This window comes from Manis pentadactyla, chromosome 5 (assembly GCF_030020395.1).
Source record: "Manis pentadactyla isolate mManPen7 chromosome 5, mManPen7.hap1, whole genome shotgun sequence".
NCBI lineage: Eukaryota > Metazoa > Chordata > Mammalia > Pholidota > Manidae > Manis > Manis pentadactyla.
Genome location: NC_080023.1, coordinates 30,407,500 through 30,427,922, shown reverse-complemented (window position 1 = coordinate 30,427,922; position 20,423 = coordinate 30,407,500).

The window sequence follows — 20,423 nt, the reverse complement described above, 5'->3', positions numbered from 1 at the left end:
GTGTTTAAGCCAGTAACTATACATGTTCATTATATAAACATTCTACCTGAGATGTGTCCAGACGGAAGCTGGATGTTTTTTAAAATCTTTTGCCTTGTCAGGGTAGCTTCTGGATGATTGCTCTCTTGACTTTCTCTTCCTTTAACATTTACTTTTTTTCTCTAATTTACAATTGTTTTGACCTTTTGAAAGTCTAATTCACTTTGCTTTAAAAAAATAATTGTGCCTTGGGTTTTGAACTTCTCTTAATTATACGTTTAAAATTCTGCCATTAATGTTTTTCAGTCCTCCTCAACTCCAAATAATTTTTTAAAAAATATTTCATAACCTTGCTAGTATTAATCACCAAAGCTCTATTTAATTATTATTTTGGCCTTCATTTATAGGCTTTTGTCACTTTCCAATTCTAAAACACTTTTTAGACACTTCAGAATTTAGAATCTACTCATTTTCAACCATTTTATATTCTTTTTTAAAAAATATTTATTATGGTAAGAACACTTAACATGAGATCTACCCTCTTAACAATTTTTAAGTATATAATGCATTATTGTTTTGTATAGTCCAATGGCGTGCAGCAAATCTCTAGAGTTTAGTCATCTTGCTAGAATGAACCTTTATGTCCATTGATTAGTAACTCCTCATTTTCCTCTTCCCTAAGCTCTGGCAACCAACATTCCACTCTTTGACTATGAATTGGACTATTTTAAACATGACATAGAAGTGGAATCATGCAGTATCTGTCTTTCTGTGATGGCATATTTCACTTATAATTTATTCAAGGTTCGCCCATATTCTTGCATATGGCAGGATTTCCTTCTTTACTAACTCCATGGTATTCTCTTGTATGTATATACTACATTTTCTTTTTCTATTTATTAATGATGTTCTTTTAGGTTGTCTCTACATTTTGGTTATTGTGAACTGTGCTGCAATGGATATTAGGAATCTCTTTGAGATCCTGATTTCACTTCTTTTGGATAAATATCCACAAGTGGGTTTGCTAGATCAAATGGTAGTTCATTTTAAAATTTTTATAAATCTCCATAGAATTTTCCATAGTGGTTACATGATTTTACATTCTCACCATCAGTACCAAACCCAAAGAAAAAAGGACCTAGGAATAATCTTAACTAAGGAGGTGAAAGACTTGTTTACTGAAAACTACAAAACATAATGAAATAAATTAAATAAGACACAAACAAATAGACATTCAGGTTCATGGATCCAGACACTCAGTGTTATTAAGATGTCCATACTATCCAAAGTGATCTACAGATTCAGCACAATCCCTATCAAAATCCCAATGACATTTTTCTCAGAAATTGAAAAAACAAATCAATGAGTTTATATTCTTACACAAGCTACATATATCTGGAAACTAATCATATCATTTTACAAGTGACACAACTATACAGTGATGAAAATGCCTTGCCACTTATTCTGGTGAATTACCCACCTAGGTAGCTATAAATAGCATTGTTAAAAATGAGCTATGGCATTTCCTTCTGCTGGGAATTCTAGAGGCTCTTTTTTATGCATTTGAAAGAGGATTGTGTTCCTCACAATGCTACATACCAGATTGCTCTGTAGTTGTTGAAGAGTATGGCCTCTTGAAGATGCATTTCTCAATAACATGAATTCAGAATATAACATGATGGGCAATTGACAGTTTGATTATCTTCTTTTTCAAAAACTGAAAATAACAAAACCCCTTGTTTTATGTGAATACAATGTTTTTGGATGTCACCTCTAATGTTAAGGTAGCATCTTTACTAACAGCAAAATTAACTCATACATGTGCAATTGAATGAGTCCTGCTCTTTTTTTTAATTTTAAAGTGAATAAGGTAAACACGTAGTATATTGTAAACAAGGTGGGAAATGAAAGCTATACTAGAGATCAGTCTGTCAGTCCACAAAATAGATACTTTAAAAACATCACCTTTTGTCAAGTCATTTAGTATATTTAGAGGAAAAGTTTTTCTAAAATATCAAATGAGAAAAATTTTTTTTTCTTTTTTTATAATGCTAGTCTCATGACCATCACCTCCTTCCACCCTGCCTCCAATCCCATCAAAGACATTCATTGCTTCATGGAAGTGTTGGTTCCTGCCTAGAACAAAATCAGCATTGCTTAATTTGGGTTCAAAGATCAAAACATTTGAGTCTCTAGGGAAATAATACTTTTGAAAGTCATAATTTATTAAGAAAGGAGTCTTAAGTTTAAGTTTCTGTTTACTAAACTGAGTTAATCCTGGTTGCCTTGAATTGTGGAATCCTACTATAAGCAGAGTTATGACAAGGACAGTCTTGATTTTTTCCTTTTGTTCAGTTGCCATATCCAGTTTAGTGCTTGTCCTCTCCCTTTTACTTTCCAGTTTTGAGACTACTTTATATATTTACCTAAACTATAAAGGTGGGTAAGGAGGATGTAAAATAAGTTCCCAGGGAACATGAATGGGAAATTGAAAACTGCTCTATTCATGAAAAGAAGAAAATAATTAGGGTAGAAGAAAAAAAGGCCACATGTGGATGTCCCAAGTCACTACCTCTCCTGGTGGTAAACCTGTGGGAGATTATGTTAGATAAATCCAAACAGGATACATGTTTTGGGGTGAGAGATAAGTGCTATCCTACTTCTTGCTTCTTTCCTGTATACTAGGAAAGTGCTAAACCTTTGAAAAGCTTATATGGGCAGCATAAAGCCATGTTCTACCGCTATTAGGTTCAGGGACTGAGAGGGTATCGCAGTATACCAGTAGTGGTATACTGGTACATGTATGCCAGTAACCTATACGTGTGTAACGGCAGATTCCAAAGTTCTCATACAACTAGTGATATACTTAGAGGAATGAAATAAACCAGTGAGCCAGGGTAGGTCCAGAGTCAAACAAGGAAGTCTCAGAGCCTAAATGGGGGATGACAGGCTTCAGAAGTAGTGACTGGTCAATAGACCAGTCAAGAGACTTAATTATGGACCCAAGATTCTTCCCTGCCACGATGAAAATACAGATCTTTCTCTGGTATCCAACACCATCTTGAGAAGGACAAAAGGAGAGACTTCTTAAAAGAGAAGAGACAACACTAGTAGAGTTTGCTCTTTGATTAGATTGACATCCTGGTGATGCTGGAGTTCTTATTCACAGAGTCGAAGAATGAACTTCACAAACACTCAAGGTAGGAGAGCAAGTAAGAGGCTTTTATTTAAAGATAAAGTGAGAGGACAGAGCTCCTGGCTCAAGCCAGGAGGGGACAAGAGAGTCCCGGGGTGGTGTGTTGTCTAGGGGTTTTATAGGTGGTTGAGAGACAAAGGGCTAAGGATGTACACTTGCTAAGTGGTCCCAAAATGTTTATCTTTGAAGAGACATTAAGTTTCTAATTAGTCTTCCTGGTTATTTACAAGAATTTTACTGCTCTCATTTCCTCCCAGGATAGCACCTTCCTGGGCTGGGAGCATATCACTCAAGGCTGCCTGCTTTGCTCCCAAGGTGGGCTGAGTTATTATCTGTTTGTTAAAGAGTATGTTAAGAAACTTACTTTTTAACTAATTGGGTTTTTAAATGCAATCTTATTTTCAAGATGGAATCCTTCCTGTTTTTACTAAGTTGTTTTAGGCTTGCTTTCTATATTGCCCAGGTTGCAAATCACTTGATTAGGACTGGAGGAAGAAAAGTAGCACCTGGGTAAAGTCAGAAAAACAAACTGCCCCATCCCCCAGCAGGCCAAAGCAAATCCCACAATGGTTTATCTTGCTTTGTTTATTCAAGAGGCCCTCACTCTACTCTGTCTAAGCCCATGGTCCCTGTCTCACTGGTGTTTGGGATGACCTTCTTTATAATACATTTATACATAAACACACACACACAAATACGTAGCATTCTTAATATAAGTATATTTGCTTTCAAAATATAAGCATGAAATATTCATGGTGTAAGAGATTTTAGAAAATATCTAGTCAGGTTTGCCTTCTTTTCTGTGTAAGGGTCAATTGAAGATGATCTGGAAGTTAAATGAACCGCTGAAGGTCACATGATTGGAAAACTAATAAACAATAAAACTAGCACTTTATCCAAGACTGGGTCAGTGTTTTCCCACACAGAGTTGATTAAAATCACTTTCCATCATTGCAAACATAGCACTCATTAATTCATTGTCTCGTTTTTCCAAAAATATTTAATTCCATTTGAGTCAGTATCACTATGAATAATTTGGATGGAAAGGTAAATAAGAAATGCTCCCTCTCATTAACAGTTCACAATTTAATGTGAGGATTAAAAATGTGAACGAAGAATATAACACATTATTGTCATAAAAGAAAGGGAGAAAACTCATGTATAAATGATTTAAAGTCCAGAGTTATTTATCAAGAATTACAGATTATAGTATAACAGGGATGTGTCAGACTCTGCCAATTGTTGAGTACAAAACTATGGATTCTAAAATTTTATGCAACTAAAAGAAGATCCCTCTGGGTAGTCCTCTTCCAAAATATGCCTGAGACTCCTCAATGATACTAAGATAATAAACTGAATAAGATACCTTAAGCTCTCCTAATGGAGGACACTAGGAAAAGCCATTTTTTCCTCTTGGGATTGCTGAATCAGAGAGAAGACTTAAGATGCCATATATAATCAATTCCTGAATATAAGACCTGAAACATAAAACTCCTAGAAGAAAACATTGGCAGGAAGGTCCTCAACATGTCTAAACAATGTATTTTTTGGGGATCTGACTCTAAAGGCAAGGGCAACAAAAGCAAATCCAAACAAATGAGATGTCATCAAACTAAAAAGATTCTGCACAGTGTGGGAAATCAGCAACAAATGGTAAAAGATATTTGCAAATCACTGTCTGATAAGGGGTTAATATCTAAAATATGTAAAGAACTCACACAACCCAAGAACAAAAGAACCAAAAGAACAAATAATATGTTTTTAAAATGGTTAGAAGATCAGAACAGACATATTTTCCAAAGAACACAGACATATGGCCAATAGGCAAATGAAAAGATGTTCAGTATTACTAATTATTAGGGAAATGCAAATCAAACCACAATGAGATATCACCTCACACCATTTAGAATGGCCAGTATCAATGACAATAAATAATATATACTGGTGAGGATACAGAGAAAAGGGAAACCTTGTGCAATGTTGTTGGGAATATAAATTGATGTATCCACTATGGAAAACAGTATGAGATTTCTCAAAGTATTAAAAATAGAACTACATGATCCAGAAATTCTACTTCTGGGTATCCATCTGAAGAAAATGAAAGCAGTAATTTGAAAAAATGTTTGTTTTCCTGTGTTTATTACAGCATTATTTATAATAGCCAAGACATGGAAACAAATGGTGTCCATCAATGGACAAATAGATAAAGAAGATACACACACACACACACACACACACACACACACACACACACAATGGGATACTACTCAGCCATAAAAATGAATGAAATCTTGCCATTTGTGATAACATGGATGGCCCTGGAGGGTAATTTTGCTGAATGAAATAAGGCAGACAAAGACAAATACTGCATGATTTCTTCTATAAGTAAACTAAAAAACAAAAACAAAACACAGCAAAACCTAAACTAATAGATGCAAAGAACAGACTGGTGGTTGTCAGAGGGATAGAGGGGGAGGGAAGCAAAGTAGGTGAAGGGGATCAAGAAATACCAACTTCCAGGTTGTCCTTCTCAAGATAGTTTTGGATGTCAATTATACTTGAATAAAAAAATCAAAAAAAAAAAAAAGAAGAAGAAAAAAGAATATATCTACATCATAAAATCACTCTTCCTGAAAAGATTAGTCCATCCAGGTGGAGTATATGAGATGGAATTATTTTATTATGTACCAAGCTATTATGGTCTTAATGTATTTCCAGTTAAAATAAACTGTTTTCTTTGAAATACACATAATTCTAGAATACTTTTAATAGACTACCACCATTATCTTCTGTAGTACACCTGAAATTAAATGTCATTCAAAATTTAGAAATTTCAAATTTAGAAAGGATAAGAGGCCTAAACAATGTACAATACAGTGTACCTGCTAAAGGGCCTAGGGCAGCAATACCAAAGTCAAACCCAACCATAGTTTTTTTGGCAAAATATATGACTTTTCCCTAAGTGGAAAATGAAGATTATAAATTGTCTTCTGTCAGTTCAAATTAGGCTTCATTGCCAGAAGAAAAAAGAACAGATCAGGTTTTGTACCAAGTGAAGTACAAATTTCTTTTTGGTCTGCAGAATTTTTTGGATTTTGGAAAGGTAGATAAGGGACTGTGGATCTGTGTTACTTTATATAGTAATCTCTAAAGATAACTGATAATTCCTAGAACTGCATCCTGACTTCCAGATTAAGATCAGATACAGGTACCTTTGGCCAGCCTGGACAATGTTTGAAGTAGTTGCCAAATATATCTTAGTTTAGAAAGCAGAGCTGGGTAAATTATCACAAATATTTCTTATTTCTTAACTCTTAAGAGTCAACATTGTCTCAGTCTTACTCCACATCACAAGCTGCGCTTTCACATTCTCACTGGTGATTGGTGATTGTCTTTTTTTTTTTTTTTGACTGCTGAATGTTGAAACACTTCAATACTCAGTTGTCTCCTTCCTGGGAGTGCACACCTACGCCCTTGGTACCCTCATCTACAGGGCTTTATAACCCTATAAGCACCTGATGTATTCTGCATGTAGGACTTCTCTGCAATCCACACTCATTAATACTATCGTCTAAATATCTCTACTTGAATGAGTAATGAGCATCTTTAAACAAATCATGTCCCAAACTAAAATGTCTTATTATCCTACAAAATCCATTCCTTCTTGAAGTCTTCCAAAAAGTTTTCATGGTCATGCCAGGCACAAATAGTTGCTCCATTCTCTTAGCTACCATATTGTTTGTACCACCAAGATTTCTCACCTAATGCAGTAATTGTTTACATCTTTTCCCCACAAGATTCTGTGCTTCTTGAAGGTAGGAAACATGATTTATAAAGCTGGGAGTTTAATTTTGTTTGACATTAGTTGAGACAGATTGTTTGGTTATCAAGCCATAACTCTTAACAGTAGCATGCTCTTGCATCACTGCTGCCAAGATTAGAGGATTTGAAGCCATACAAAATAATGATCTTAAATACATAATATCATTATATGTTCTGTAACTGTATAGTTTCATTATGCATATTAAGATCATTATAATAAACTTCTCATCATCAAACTTGCTTTTATTATACTTGGTAAGGTTTTGAGGAAGAAGATAATCCTTTCTTTAAACTCCTCTGGGGCTTGTCATTATATCTACCAAAAATAACAAGAGTTGTGAAGACTAAATTGGCTTAAGTGGGCTTGCAATACCTTACTTTTGTATTTTTTATTTATCTAAAACAAAAGGATGTGAAATTGACTTGTTATTGCTAGTCCATTCATAATCTATCATCACATTTTTTTGGTGGGTGGGAAGGAGGAGGAATATTTTCACAGCCTTACTTAGAAAGCTTCTAGTTTATGAAAGGGATATAAAATTTTCTAAACTATATTAAAACTTTTTGAAATGTCAAAAATATTTTTTAAATTAATAACAAATTATGCATGATGTGTATTTATGACATGCAACTGGTAACTGGTAAGCTCTTTTTAATTAATTTTTTCATTTTGAGGTGCTTGTAGATTCACATGCAGTTATAAGAAATAATATATATTGTTTGCCCTATGCCTGGTGTCCACCAATGGCAAGGTTTGCAATACTATAATGCAATATCACAATCATAATATTGACCATAGACATTGATGTGATCAAATTACAGAGGAGTCTCATAACCACATGTATCATTCCTGTTGCCTTCTTATAGCCACAAGCACTTTCTTCCCATATTCCTTCCCCATCTTTAACCAATGGAAAATCACTACTTTTCCATTCTTATAATTTTGTCATTTTAAGAACATTATGTAAATGGAATCATAACAATGTATAACTTTTGGGAATTAGCTTTTTTCACTCAAAATTATTCTCCACAGGGTCATCCATTTTATTGTTTATCAAAAGTTTCCTGGGTGTTTTTTTTTGCTAAGTAGTATTCCATATGGATATACTAGAGTTTGTTAAAATTTCACCTGATGAAGGACATCTGAGTTGCTTTCATTTGGGCTATTATGAATAAAACCTCTATGAATATATGTGTACAGATTTTTGTGTGAACATTTCTTTATTTTTCTGGGATTAATGTCCAATTGTGTAATTGCTAAGTCAGGTGGTAGTTGTGTGTTTAGTTATTAAGAAATTGCCAAACTGTTTTCCACTTATGTTCTGACTAGCAATGTATAAATAATTCAGTTTGTTTACATACTCACCCGCATTTGATCTATCACTATTTTTTGCTTTACCCATTCTGATAGGTGTTCAGTGAGAATTTGGTGGTTTTAATTGTCATTTCTCTAATGGCTTATGATAATAAGCATTTTTTCATTTGTGTATTTGCCATTTATATATCCTCTTAAATACTGTCTTCTGTCCATTTTCTACTTAGATTATTTTTTACTGTTGAGACTAGAAATTGTATATTCCAGATATTAATTCTTTATATACTATCTCCCTATCTCTAGCTAAACTTTTCACTCCTTTAACAGAATCCTTCACAGAGGCAGGGTATTTTCTGGAAAAGAAGGAAGTAAGAAGAATCAGACCATCCAATTTCATGACTTATTGTACAGCTCCATTAAACAAGATTGTGTGGTACTATCAGAGAGATTGAGACATAGATCAGTTAAACAGAATAAAGAATCTAGTAATAGACACACAAAAGTAAAACCATGTGATTTTTTCCAAAATTCATTAACTTATTCTTTTATGGATCATACTTTCTGTGCTAAGAACTGTTTTCTTGACCATAGAATTGAAGAATTTTTTGTGTTATCTTCTAAAAGTTTATAGCTTTAGGAAAACTGAGGTTGTGATCCTGTTGAGTTAATTCTTGTATAACATGTGAAGTTTAATCAAAGTTCAGTTTTTTTCTATGGCTGTCCAATTTTTCCAGCACCATTTGTCAAAAGTTATCCTTTTAAATTTCATTTACACTTATCCAAAAGTCAGTTGGCTGTATTTGAGTCTATTTCTGGGTTCTCTATTCTATTTCACTGAATAAATGTCATTGCTTCTGACAATACTACATAGTGTTGTTTAGTATAGTTGCATAATTTGTACAGCCTAATTCTTCCCATTGTATTCTTCTTTTTTAAACATCTTTTGGCTAGTCTGGTTCTTTTGCATTTCTACATAAATTTTAGATAGTAGTGTCTATATCCACAAAAACATTATCTTGAATTTTGATAGGAATTGTTTTAAACCTGTATGTCAACTTGGAAAAAATTGATATCTTTAATATGTTGAATTTTCCAGTCCATTAATACAGTATGTCTCTCCATTTATTTAGAGTTTCTTCGACTCTTTTCATAGCATTTTGAAGTCCTTCATATAAAAGTTCTATGCACAGCATGTTATATTTTATACCTAAGTATTTTATTTTTATTTGAGCAATTGTGAATGGTATTGTATTTTTAATTTTGGTTTTCGCATGTTCATTGCTAGTGTATAGAAACAGAATTTGCTTTTGAATGTTTATGCTGTATCCTGCAATTTTGCTGAGTACAACAAAGTTTTTTCTACATTTCTTGTGATTTTTCTACATAGATAATGATATCTACAAATAGGAGCAATTTTGTTTCTCCTCTTTTGATCCATTTGCCTTTTATTTCTTTTTCTTGCTTTATTGAACTGGTCTAAATTCCAGCAATATGTTGAATAAGAGCTGTAAGAGAAGACATCTTTGCCTTTTTCTTGATTGTAGAGTATTCAATCTTTCCCCATTAGGTATAATATTAGCTGTAGGTTTTTATAGATGCTCTTGATCAAATTGAGAATTTGCCTCTACTCCTCTTTGTTTGGGAGGTTTTATCATGAATGACTGTTGCATTTTGTATTGATTAATTTGACCATGTAATCAAATTTGTATGCATTTGACCAGTATAATCATGTGATTTTCATCCTTAGCCTAGTAATATGGTGAATTACAGTGATGAATTTTCAAATATTGAGTCAGCTTTGTATCCCTAGAATACAAAGGATTCTCCACTTGGCGGTGGTACATAATTCTTTTTCTATATTGCTGAGTTTTATTTGCTGATATTTTAAGGGTTTTTATATCTATGTTCATGAATCATATTGGTCTACAGTTCTCTTTTTTCTTTTAACTGCCTGTCTGGCTCTTGTATACTAGCTTCTTAAAATTAACTAGGAAGTGTTACCCCCTGTTGTGTTTTCTGGAAGACATTGTGTAAAATTGGTTGTGATTATGAACTGCATCATTGTGTCCCCCTAAGCTCATATGTTGAGACCCTCATCCCCAGTGTGTTGGTATTTAGAGAGGGGTCCTTTGGGAGACAACCAGATCATGAAAGTGGAGCCCACATAAGGAATTAGTGCCCTTGTAAAAAGAGACACAAGAGAACTAGCTGGTTTGCCCACTCTATGGATTTTTGAGAGAGGGATGTTGAAGTTTCTCACTATACTTGTAAATTTGACTATTTCTCCTTTCAGTTTTTGCTTCACATGTTTTGCAGTTCTGTTGTTTGGTTCATATACATGTAAGATCACTGTGTCCGCTTAGTGGAGTGATCCTTTTATCATTATTAAAGTTTCTCTCTCTCATAATTTTATTTGTTCTGAAGGCGGATTTATTTGATATTAATTATAGCTGCTTCTGTTTTCTTTTGATTAACACTTGTTTAGGTTACATTTTTTTCCCTATTCTTTTACTTTCAACTTGCCTATGCTATTATATTTGAATTGTCTCTTTTAGGTAGCATTTATTTGCTACCTATCTGCCTTTCTCTGCCTTTTAATTAATGTATTTAAGCTATTTACATTTTAATATGATTGTTATTAGATTAGATTCAGTCTGCCTATTTCATTTTTGTTCACCATTTGTTCTCTCTGGTTTTTATTTCTGTTTTCTTCTATTTCCCTATGGGTTGCTTTAATGACTTTTAGAATTTCTTTCTGATTTAGTTGTAGTATTTTTGAGTATATCTCTTTGTATTTTTTCTCTAGTGGTTGCTCTATTACATTATATACCCATAATTATCATACTCTGCTGGTGTCAAAATTTTATCAGTTTAAGTGAAATATAGAAACAGTATCTCCCTTCAGGTCTGGTTACCCTCCTCCAGATTTAATTGTCTTAAACTTTTTTCTACAACCATTTATTTATTTTTTCATGTCTTAACTGATCACCTTATTCTGTGATTCTAAACGTTACATAAATACAGCCTATATACTAGAGTATAGAACATTCCAGTAAGAAGTTCAAGAGGACATATAGGGCTATTTTAACAAATAGGAATGCTCTGGCTTTCTGACTGCATCAAATGAAAAAATTAATTCGAACCGTAGTTCTTATCTCCTGCTAAGATTGACAACAAAATGAAGTAGAAAAATAAGTGTGTTTAAAAAAGTGATACTACAGTGTTTTTCAATGAACTTATTCCTGCTCTCTTTATTACATACATACTCATGCATATAATCTAATGACAAGGGTTCTTCACCTATATTAGCCATTCATTAAATATTTGTCAAATGAACTATCTGTGCAAATGGATTTGCTTCTTTAATTTGTGATTTTTTTTTCAAGTAAGAACAGTACTAAACATACTGAAGTTCTTGTTTTGTCCAGCTCAAAAGCCTACAGAACAGTGATGGTTACAAACACTACCTATTGTAGCTAATCATTGAAGTAATGTGCATTTATCAACAGAGTTGGTAGTGCTTTTTTTTAAAATTCAAGTTGAGATTTTCTTGGTTTTTGTTACAATATCTGTTGAAACCTAGGTAAATTATGTGTTATAAGACTCTGGATCTTATTTCAGCCTCTTGGTTTAGCTGGCTTCCTTTGACACTGTCTGGCAAGGAAAGGGGAGACACCAACTCTTACTGTCAGATTTGGTAGTAGTCTGGGTTTCCCACTTGCTCTGTGTTAATATCCAAGAAGGAGAGGGTGCCTAATTACTTTTAGACAGAAGTGGGAGTCCTGGCACCCCACTGGGCCTGATACCAACCTGACTGGGAGAAGCAGGAGGGCCTCCAGGCTCCATAAGTGACCTCTATTGACAATAGGGAAAGGAGGCAGCCTCATTATTGCTGGACAGTGATAAGAGTGCTGATTCTCTCTAGCCTCCTCTGACATTGATAGCAAAGAGGGGAGGGGTGTCATGGTGCTGTAACAGATTCACCATCTGGTCTTCACTGACAATAGGAAGGGGAGGCTTATAACTGCCTGGTGGTTATAAAAGTCACAGCTCCCTACTGATCCTTTCTTTATACCACCACAGGATATGTTTGAAGTTCTTTGTTACAACAAGGTGAGGGTGGATGTCTTGGTTTCCTACTCAGCCTTTGCTGGAATGGGTAAGGTGAGGGCACATATTTTTCTGTTGCGTTTGGCTGGAGAACAGTTATTGTTGAAAGGTTTTCTGTCTTGCTAGGCTGACCCTTCACTGGACATTTGACTAAATAAGTAGGCTTTACTTGTGGGCACCTGTTAGAGTTACCAGGTTGCCAGCTATTCTGGCTCTATGTCTGGGGAATAGGAGGCAAATAGCAAATCCAGGGAACTCACCACCATGTTGTCTGGGTCCTCCGACCCCTAGTCGGTTTGCTTTTTTCTCTGCATATGTTAGAGTTTTACTAGTCTGCTGTATACATTATTCAGGATTTGGGGTTCTACTTAGTAGAAGGAATAGGGAAAAGCATGTCTACTCCATCTTCTCAGAAGGAAAAATTGTCTCACAAATTTTTAAATATTGCCTATTTTTAAATATTCAAAGAATATTGTATCTTTCATTTGAATATTGACATTCAATCAGTTTAAGAAATTCCTGTCATCAAGAGATTTTACTTATGTTGGACTCTAAATTTAGTTACCTTTTTAAAATAGTTAAAAGCATGTCCTAGAGCTATATACCAAAGAACATTTGAATGGTACACTGCATGCTCAAACCAAAAGATAGAAGATATGTACTCCAAATCCTAGGGAGACAAGTATTAGGGAGAGCTCCTTGTCTTCCAGATAGACATTAACACCATCATTAAAAGCAAAACAGCAAAGTGAGAGTGTCAGGCTGCCTTTTGTGTTTGTACCTGGGTTATGGCATGATCGGTGCCCTTTGCAGTTGATGGCTTATGATCTGGGCTCAGACACTTCAGTCCTGGATTGCAGTTCATCAGATCTTAACTAAAATGTATCTACTTTTTATTGTTCTATGTGCTAAAAAGAATAAAGAAATTTTGGAACTGAAAAGTGAATAGCCACCTAGCAATACAATGAGTTAAAAACATGTAAGAATTACTAAATGAGTTAAACTAGTACAGGGTTCTCTATAAGGGAAAATTGAATAATCAAAAATAGAATTGGAAAACCTTAGGAACTGCTTAGAGAAATGAGTAATAAGACTAATATACCTCAATGTGTAATAACAACCTATAATCTTTTCTCAGTTTTTTTGATAAAAAGAGAAAGGATATGTGAATATATGTATTATTATGGAATAAGTAAGTTATATTTTCTGTAATAGATACTGGTAAATGCTAACTGAAATTGTTTCAAAGAAAGAGAATGGTAGGTGGGAAATAACATGTGATTTTCTCTGCCCATTTTTCAATGAAGAATCACGTGAATTTCTATTCAAACTGCTCTAAATAGCTCCCTTAGGACTTCCAGAGCAAGTAGGAGGAGGTTCTGAAATTATCTGCCTAGAGATCATCAAAACAGTTCTTTTATTCATTTTACATATTGCGGCAGGTCTATGTTTTTTCCTTTAAGCAGAAAATAAATCCTACAATTTTTATTTATATGTATCCTATGTATTGGACTCACAAGTAAAATTGAAGTTAAAATAGATTGTAAGCTTTGCTTCCCCACAATTCTGTCATAGAGTGGAATAAAATTAGACAAGCATGGTACTGTGCTCATAGTGATGAGAAATGAAGGCATTAACTTTCATTGTGTATTCCATAAGAATACACAGTCGTATTGCTATGTCAACCAATATTATGAATTAATTATGATCTCATTGGAAGGTTTACAGTATAATTCAACATGCAATTGAAACCCCATTTGCTGAAGAATATGTGAAAATATGACATAACCTAACAACTAATGGGACTTTAAAATACCATTATATGCCACTCTGAATGTGAAATACACATTAGACATGATCTTCAGTGCAGTAAACTTTTTCAATGTACATGGCTATAGGCACACTTTCTCTTCTCCTTAGTTAATTTGGAAAATCTTGAATTAATATATTAAAATATATTATTAAGTTAGTCTGAGTAACTGTGTATTTTAACTTGTTTTTATCTTCTCTGACTTTATTAGAGAAATACCACTTGCGTTTTCCATTTTTACCATCAAGAGTAGTTTCTCATGTGAAATTAATGTAACAAGAATGTTCATTATAGTTATATCTAATTAGATTTAATGTAGGTCTCTTTATAAAATTCAAGAGGGAGTCTGCATTGAGATCTAAGACCTTTCTGTAAATTACAGAACCAAATATTATAAAATAATGTGTGATTATTTTTAAAAATCTAGTTATTTTTGGATGTATATTCTGTACCAGCATCTGTGATAAATGCTTTACAAATATTGAACTAATTTGATTCACTCCACCAGCCTCTAAGATAGGGATTATTATCCCCATTTTAGAGAAAATAGAATTGTGATTTGGAAGGTTTAAAAACTGATCCAACAACAAACAATTAGTAACTTAAAACCTCCATAAAACAGTCATCATTTACTTTAAAATGGGTTTTTGTTTTTGTTTTCTGCTTTTAAAAGAGCAGAAACTCCTAAAGAAATAATTTAATGTTTTGTATGGATTCATGACAATAATCTCCACTATTATCTATTAGAATTTAGCAAAAGATCCGAAGAATGAGAAGACAAGCAACAGATTGGGAGAAAATAGTACCAAAAGATACATAAAGATCACTATCCAAAATATACAAAGAACTCTTAAAAATCAACAATCAAACAATCAAGTTGAAAAATGGGCAAAAGACCTTAACAGACACCTCATCAAAGAAGAAATACAAATCAAATTGAAAGATGCTTCATACCACATATCATTAGAGAAATGCAAATAAAAAAAATGAGATACAACATTAGAGTGGTCAAAATCCAGAACACTGACACAAATGCCAATGAGGATGTGGAGCAATAGAAACCTTAATTTATTGCAATGGAAATGCAAAATTGTGCAGCCACTTTTGAAGAGAGTTTGGCAGTTTCTTACAGAACTAAGTATACTCTTACCATACAATCCAGCAATTTTTTTCCTTGCTGTTTACTTACTCGTAAGAGTTGAAAACTTACGTACACACAAAAGCCTGCACACCAATGTTTGTTGCAGCTTTATTCATAACCTCAAATTTGGAAACATCCTTCAGTAGGTGAATGGATAAGTAAACTGTGAAATATCCAGACAACAAAATATTATTCAGGGCTAAAAATAAATAAGCTATCAAGTCATAAAAAGACATGGAGGAATCTTAAATGTGTATTAGTAAGTGAAAGAAGCCAATTTGAAAAGGCTGCCTACTGTATGGTTCTAACTATATGATATTCTGAAAAAGGCACAGCTGAAGATCCATGGTTACCAGGAGTTGGAGGGGAGGAAGGAATAAGTAGGCAGAGCACAGAGGTTGTTAGGGCAGTGAAACTATTCTGTATGATACTATAATGGTGGACACCTGTCACTATGTATTTGTCAATACCCATAAAATGTACGACACCAAGAGTGAACCCTAATTTCAACTGTGGGCTTTGGTTGATAATTATGTGTCAATGTGGATTCATCCATTGTAACAAACATACTGTTTTCTTGTTCTTGTTGGCCTGGGACTGGACAAGTATTTAGTGTTGTTAGATATCTAAGCCCACTCTTTATACAAATCAGAAAACTGAGAGCTAAGTTAGAGTTCATATTTCCTAAATCTCGGTCCAATGATTTTTCAACAACCACTACTGTTGATTTTATGAAGAGAATTATGGCATAGATATTATAATATACCCACTGTCATAGCATGTCGTATTATATGAAACTTTGATGGCTTGCTTCCTAATTTTAACCAAAGTGTAAAAGGTAGTCTTATCACACTAAATACATATGCATATGGAATGTCGTCAGATGGAACACTAACTGTGTAGGTTGTGCAGTATTGCATAATGCAAGGTAGCTAGAAATAAGTAAGAATTAAAACTATGTGATATAAAAATTCATAAAAACTTTCCCCATGAATATTCAAAGGAGAAAATCTGGATAGGAAACCATTATATTCAAAAGGGAATACAATGCAAATTGTTGAGTGTGTGAACATACTAATGATGTGATAACAAAATCACAACAAAGTCAACTTGTTGAACACCTAATATGTTCTGGGAATTGTACAAAATGCTTTATATGGATTATCTCATTTAACTTTTGAAGAAATATCCTTCATTTTAATATGAGGAAATGAAGAATTAGAAAGTTTAGAAAGTTGTTGACCTTGATTAAGATTGTTCAGTCTCCATGGGGTCTGTGGATGCCTTTATAGTCCTAAGAAAACATTGTTATAATTAAATAGTGCTAATACAGTAATGATCGATGACTTGTTTAATGAAATTTTATTCCTTCAAATGTGCTGCCAAAATTTTTAGCATTCAAATGTATGAGCAAAAAAAAATTATAAGTCATTCACATAGATTGAGAACTACAAAAATATCAAGTAGAAACTGAAAGCACAAAGGGATCTTTGCAGGATCAGTTCAATGATTGCTTTAGATTTGAAGACTGGAGATGCAGTTAGATTCACAAAAGTCTGTGTCAATAGGGGTTCTGCAAGGAAGACACCTGGCAACTTTTTGATATCAATGTTGTAATACCTGGAGTCCTTAGTGAACAGTGTAGGCTGGTGGGTAAAAATCAGTCACGCTACCCTCCTCTTTATGAACCACATTGCAGTAGCATATGCAGTAATGATTAGAAAGCCAACTGCTGAGAAGAGGGCATTGTGAGTAGTAGAGAGAAATGAATGGTATATAAATATGTGGAAAGGAATAAAGGACGAACAATGCCAAGCAACTATGAGTCTCTGAGCACAGCCTATGGCCAGGTTAGCAGCGGTCACCCAGCCCCACTCCATGTTAATGGAGTGGTTTCTGTAGAACCCATCACCCCCTTTCCGCACTGTGACTGCCTTATACTGGCCCTCTCCATTTTTTCCTTAGGTGCCTGTAACAGCCTTTCATGACCTCCCTGGTGATTCCCAGTCTCAGCAGGCTCAGCATTCTCTCGAGTGCTACCTTATGGATCTTTCTACAGGACCCATCCACTCTTATCCAAACTTAGGCTCCATCCACTGCCTCCATATTGTATTGCAAAGCTTTTGTCATCTTTTTTATTTGCAGAAGCAAGATTGGTTGTCAAGCACAATCTTCTTCAGAATCCAAAAATAAAAACAGGGGGAAAAAAAGGAGCTAAAATGGTTGAAGTCAAAGACAGATTTCTCTCAGTTGAACTTCTAGCCCTCCTCTATCTCTGCCTCATGTCCCTCTATTACCAGCAGCCTTGGGCGTTCTTTGAAGAACGTTAGGACTCCAAGAGGCACCATTTGAAAACCAATGATTAAAATAAAATGTCCATACTTCTTAGCAAAACACACAGTTTCCTTCACTGGGCTCCTATAGCCCATTTCTGGTCCTTTCCCATCACACCTATGGTTCAAACAATTCTGAAGAACATACAGCCACTGACTAACCCATGCAATTTCCTACCATTCTGGATTCATACGTGGTGTCCCCACTGCACAAAAGGTACTACCACCATGCCTTTCTCTCAGTCTGCACTGACATCTAGAACTAGTACATACCTTCTCTGTAAAGCCTTCACCTCCCATTAGGCAGGTATCCCTCTCTTTTGTCAGTTCCCACTGTATTTTTCACACACCGCTATCAATACTCTTGACATTTATGGTAATTATTGGTATAGATGGTTATGTATTTGTTATACTTCAAGCCCCTTTGGTTCAGAAGCAGTGCCTTATTCTTTTGACTTAAGTACCTAGTAAAGTGCCAGGCATATGCAAGATGATAAATAAATGATTGCTCTGTGCATTGAAGATGTGAGGCCCTGTCAGACAGAGAGAGCTTGTTAATAATCATGAGCTAATTATCAGCTGAACCAACATTGCAATCCAGGTCCCCTGACGTTGCAATGACCTTGACAACACACCGTGTAGCGTCTAAACGTACATTAATTTAGGATCATCCTTCTACTCTCCAAGTTCATGTCCCACAATTCACTTTCCCGGCCAGATTTCTCCTTGCAGCTGCATTTTTCCTACAGCTGCAATTACAGAGAACAACAGAATGCTGAGGAAGTTGGAAGTGAATTAGTTTGTAACAATGTTGACAACCAATTAGTCACATCAACACACTTTTACTATTCAACTGCATGTGCACTCTACTAAGCATTATGGGTGAAACAAAGAAAATTATGAGTTCATCCTTGTTTCCAAATAGGTTGCTCTCTGTTAGGGGAGGTTTACCAAATTACTATACACTGCGTATATGATAACTACTGTTAGAGCAACACCAGCTGGCAGTCACAGGAGAGAGAGCTCTTCCAAGCTGAGCTCTTTTTCTAAGGAGACTTCCTGGCACAGTTGACATTTGAAGTTGGACCAGATGACAGGAAATAACCTCAACAGGTGAAAGGAACATAGAAGTCAGCATACCAAGAAAGCTTAGAGGTGCAAGAAGCAAGATCTAAATTGCACTCCTTGGAAGCTGACTTGGCTAGAAAGCTGTTCTTGAGAACAGAACTGTATATACCCACATCTGTGGGGAACATAGCATCTGACTCAGTGTCCAGAACATAGTGGACTATCAGTAATGATTTATTGAGTGACAAACCCAAAGGAATCCATAAAACATGCAGGATGGTATGGAAAGCTTCAGTTTCTGTAGAATCCATTCTGTAGAATTTTAAGCAAAAATCACATGATAAAGGGTAAAGTTAATACTATTTATTTTGAAAAATTTGAAGATAAAACAAAACCTGAGTCTAAACAGATCAGTAAATTGAGGAAATAGAAAATGATACCCATCTAAGACATGGACTAGGTGTTCAGAGGACTGAGAGCAGGAAGCAGCTTGTGGAGAGGAGCTGACAGTGGCTTCTCAGCAAATACCTGTAACAGGTGTTAAAATTGATTTTGAGGTGATATATGAAAAGGCAACCTATGTTTAAAGGACCAAAGATGAATCTATCATGTAAAGGGTGCTCAGGAAGAGCTATAATCGAACTATTAAGGTGTTATGAACAGGTAAGTAGATTGGGGATAGACCAGCAAATAGTATATTTAGATTTTAAAAAATAATCTAAATGTCCATTAAAAAATATCTTTCCAAGAACATTAGTTGTTTTCTTCTTCATTAGATGTGGAAGAATATTCCTCATTAAGGAATTCTCTGTTGTACCCATTTTAACGACAGGCGTGACCCTTTATATTATTCCAAGAATAAGTTCTTATACGAATGATCTGGAAATTTTGCTTTGTTGTTGAGGTACTCAGTGCCTCAGAGGTCCACCTCACTGACCATTCTGTGACTTATTCCCCTAATCAGACCCTAAAATTCCACTTCATGGAGGATAAAAGTTGTTCATCATGATTTGGTTTTGAGCAGTAGAAAGATTCTGAATGTAGCATTCTTTGCAATGGGTCATTTCCGACACTGTTCTTTGATGCTTTATTAAGATGTAATTAGATTGATTCAATAATACTGATTCAAATAACCCATTTTTGCTTCTTTGGTTTTCAATCAGTTGATATGAATTAGAAATGGCTGATTTTCCTCCCAAAATGCAAAAGAATTTTCCCCACATTTCATTTCATGGATGAAGTGACTATTTTTCTATCCTTCCACTCTTTGTCCTGATGAAGATTTCTATCAGTTGAGAAATACTGTGAGGGAAGTAATGTATTCAACAGAAGTGCAAGAAGCGCTACTATGCTGCACATGGGAATTTTATATTTGTGAGAGGACTTGCCGTTCGAGAGTCATTTTCCTCCCATACTTCAAAGGATTCTGTTGCCTGTGTTTTGTACGCCTGTGCATGTACCACCTCTCCCTCTGCACATCCACACGGCATACCCCACCTTTAATGAGCATCCAGGTGGGTCTCATGTGGAGCATCACTGCTACTTATGAAAGAGGCATTAAAGAAATCTACTTCTGCAAAGGCCAAAGAACTGACCCATTACAGCCAAAAGGAACTTTTTAGAAGTCCCAGGATTCCAACCTAAATTGA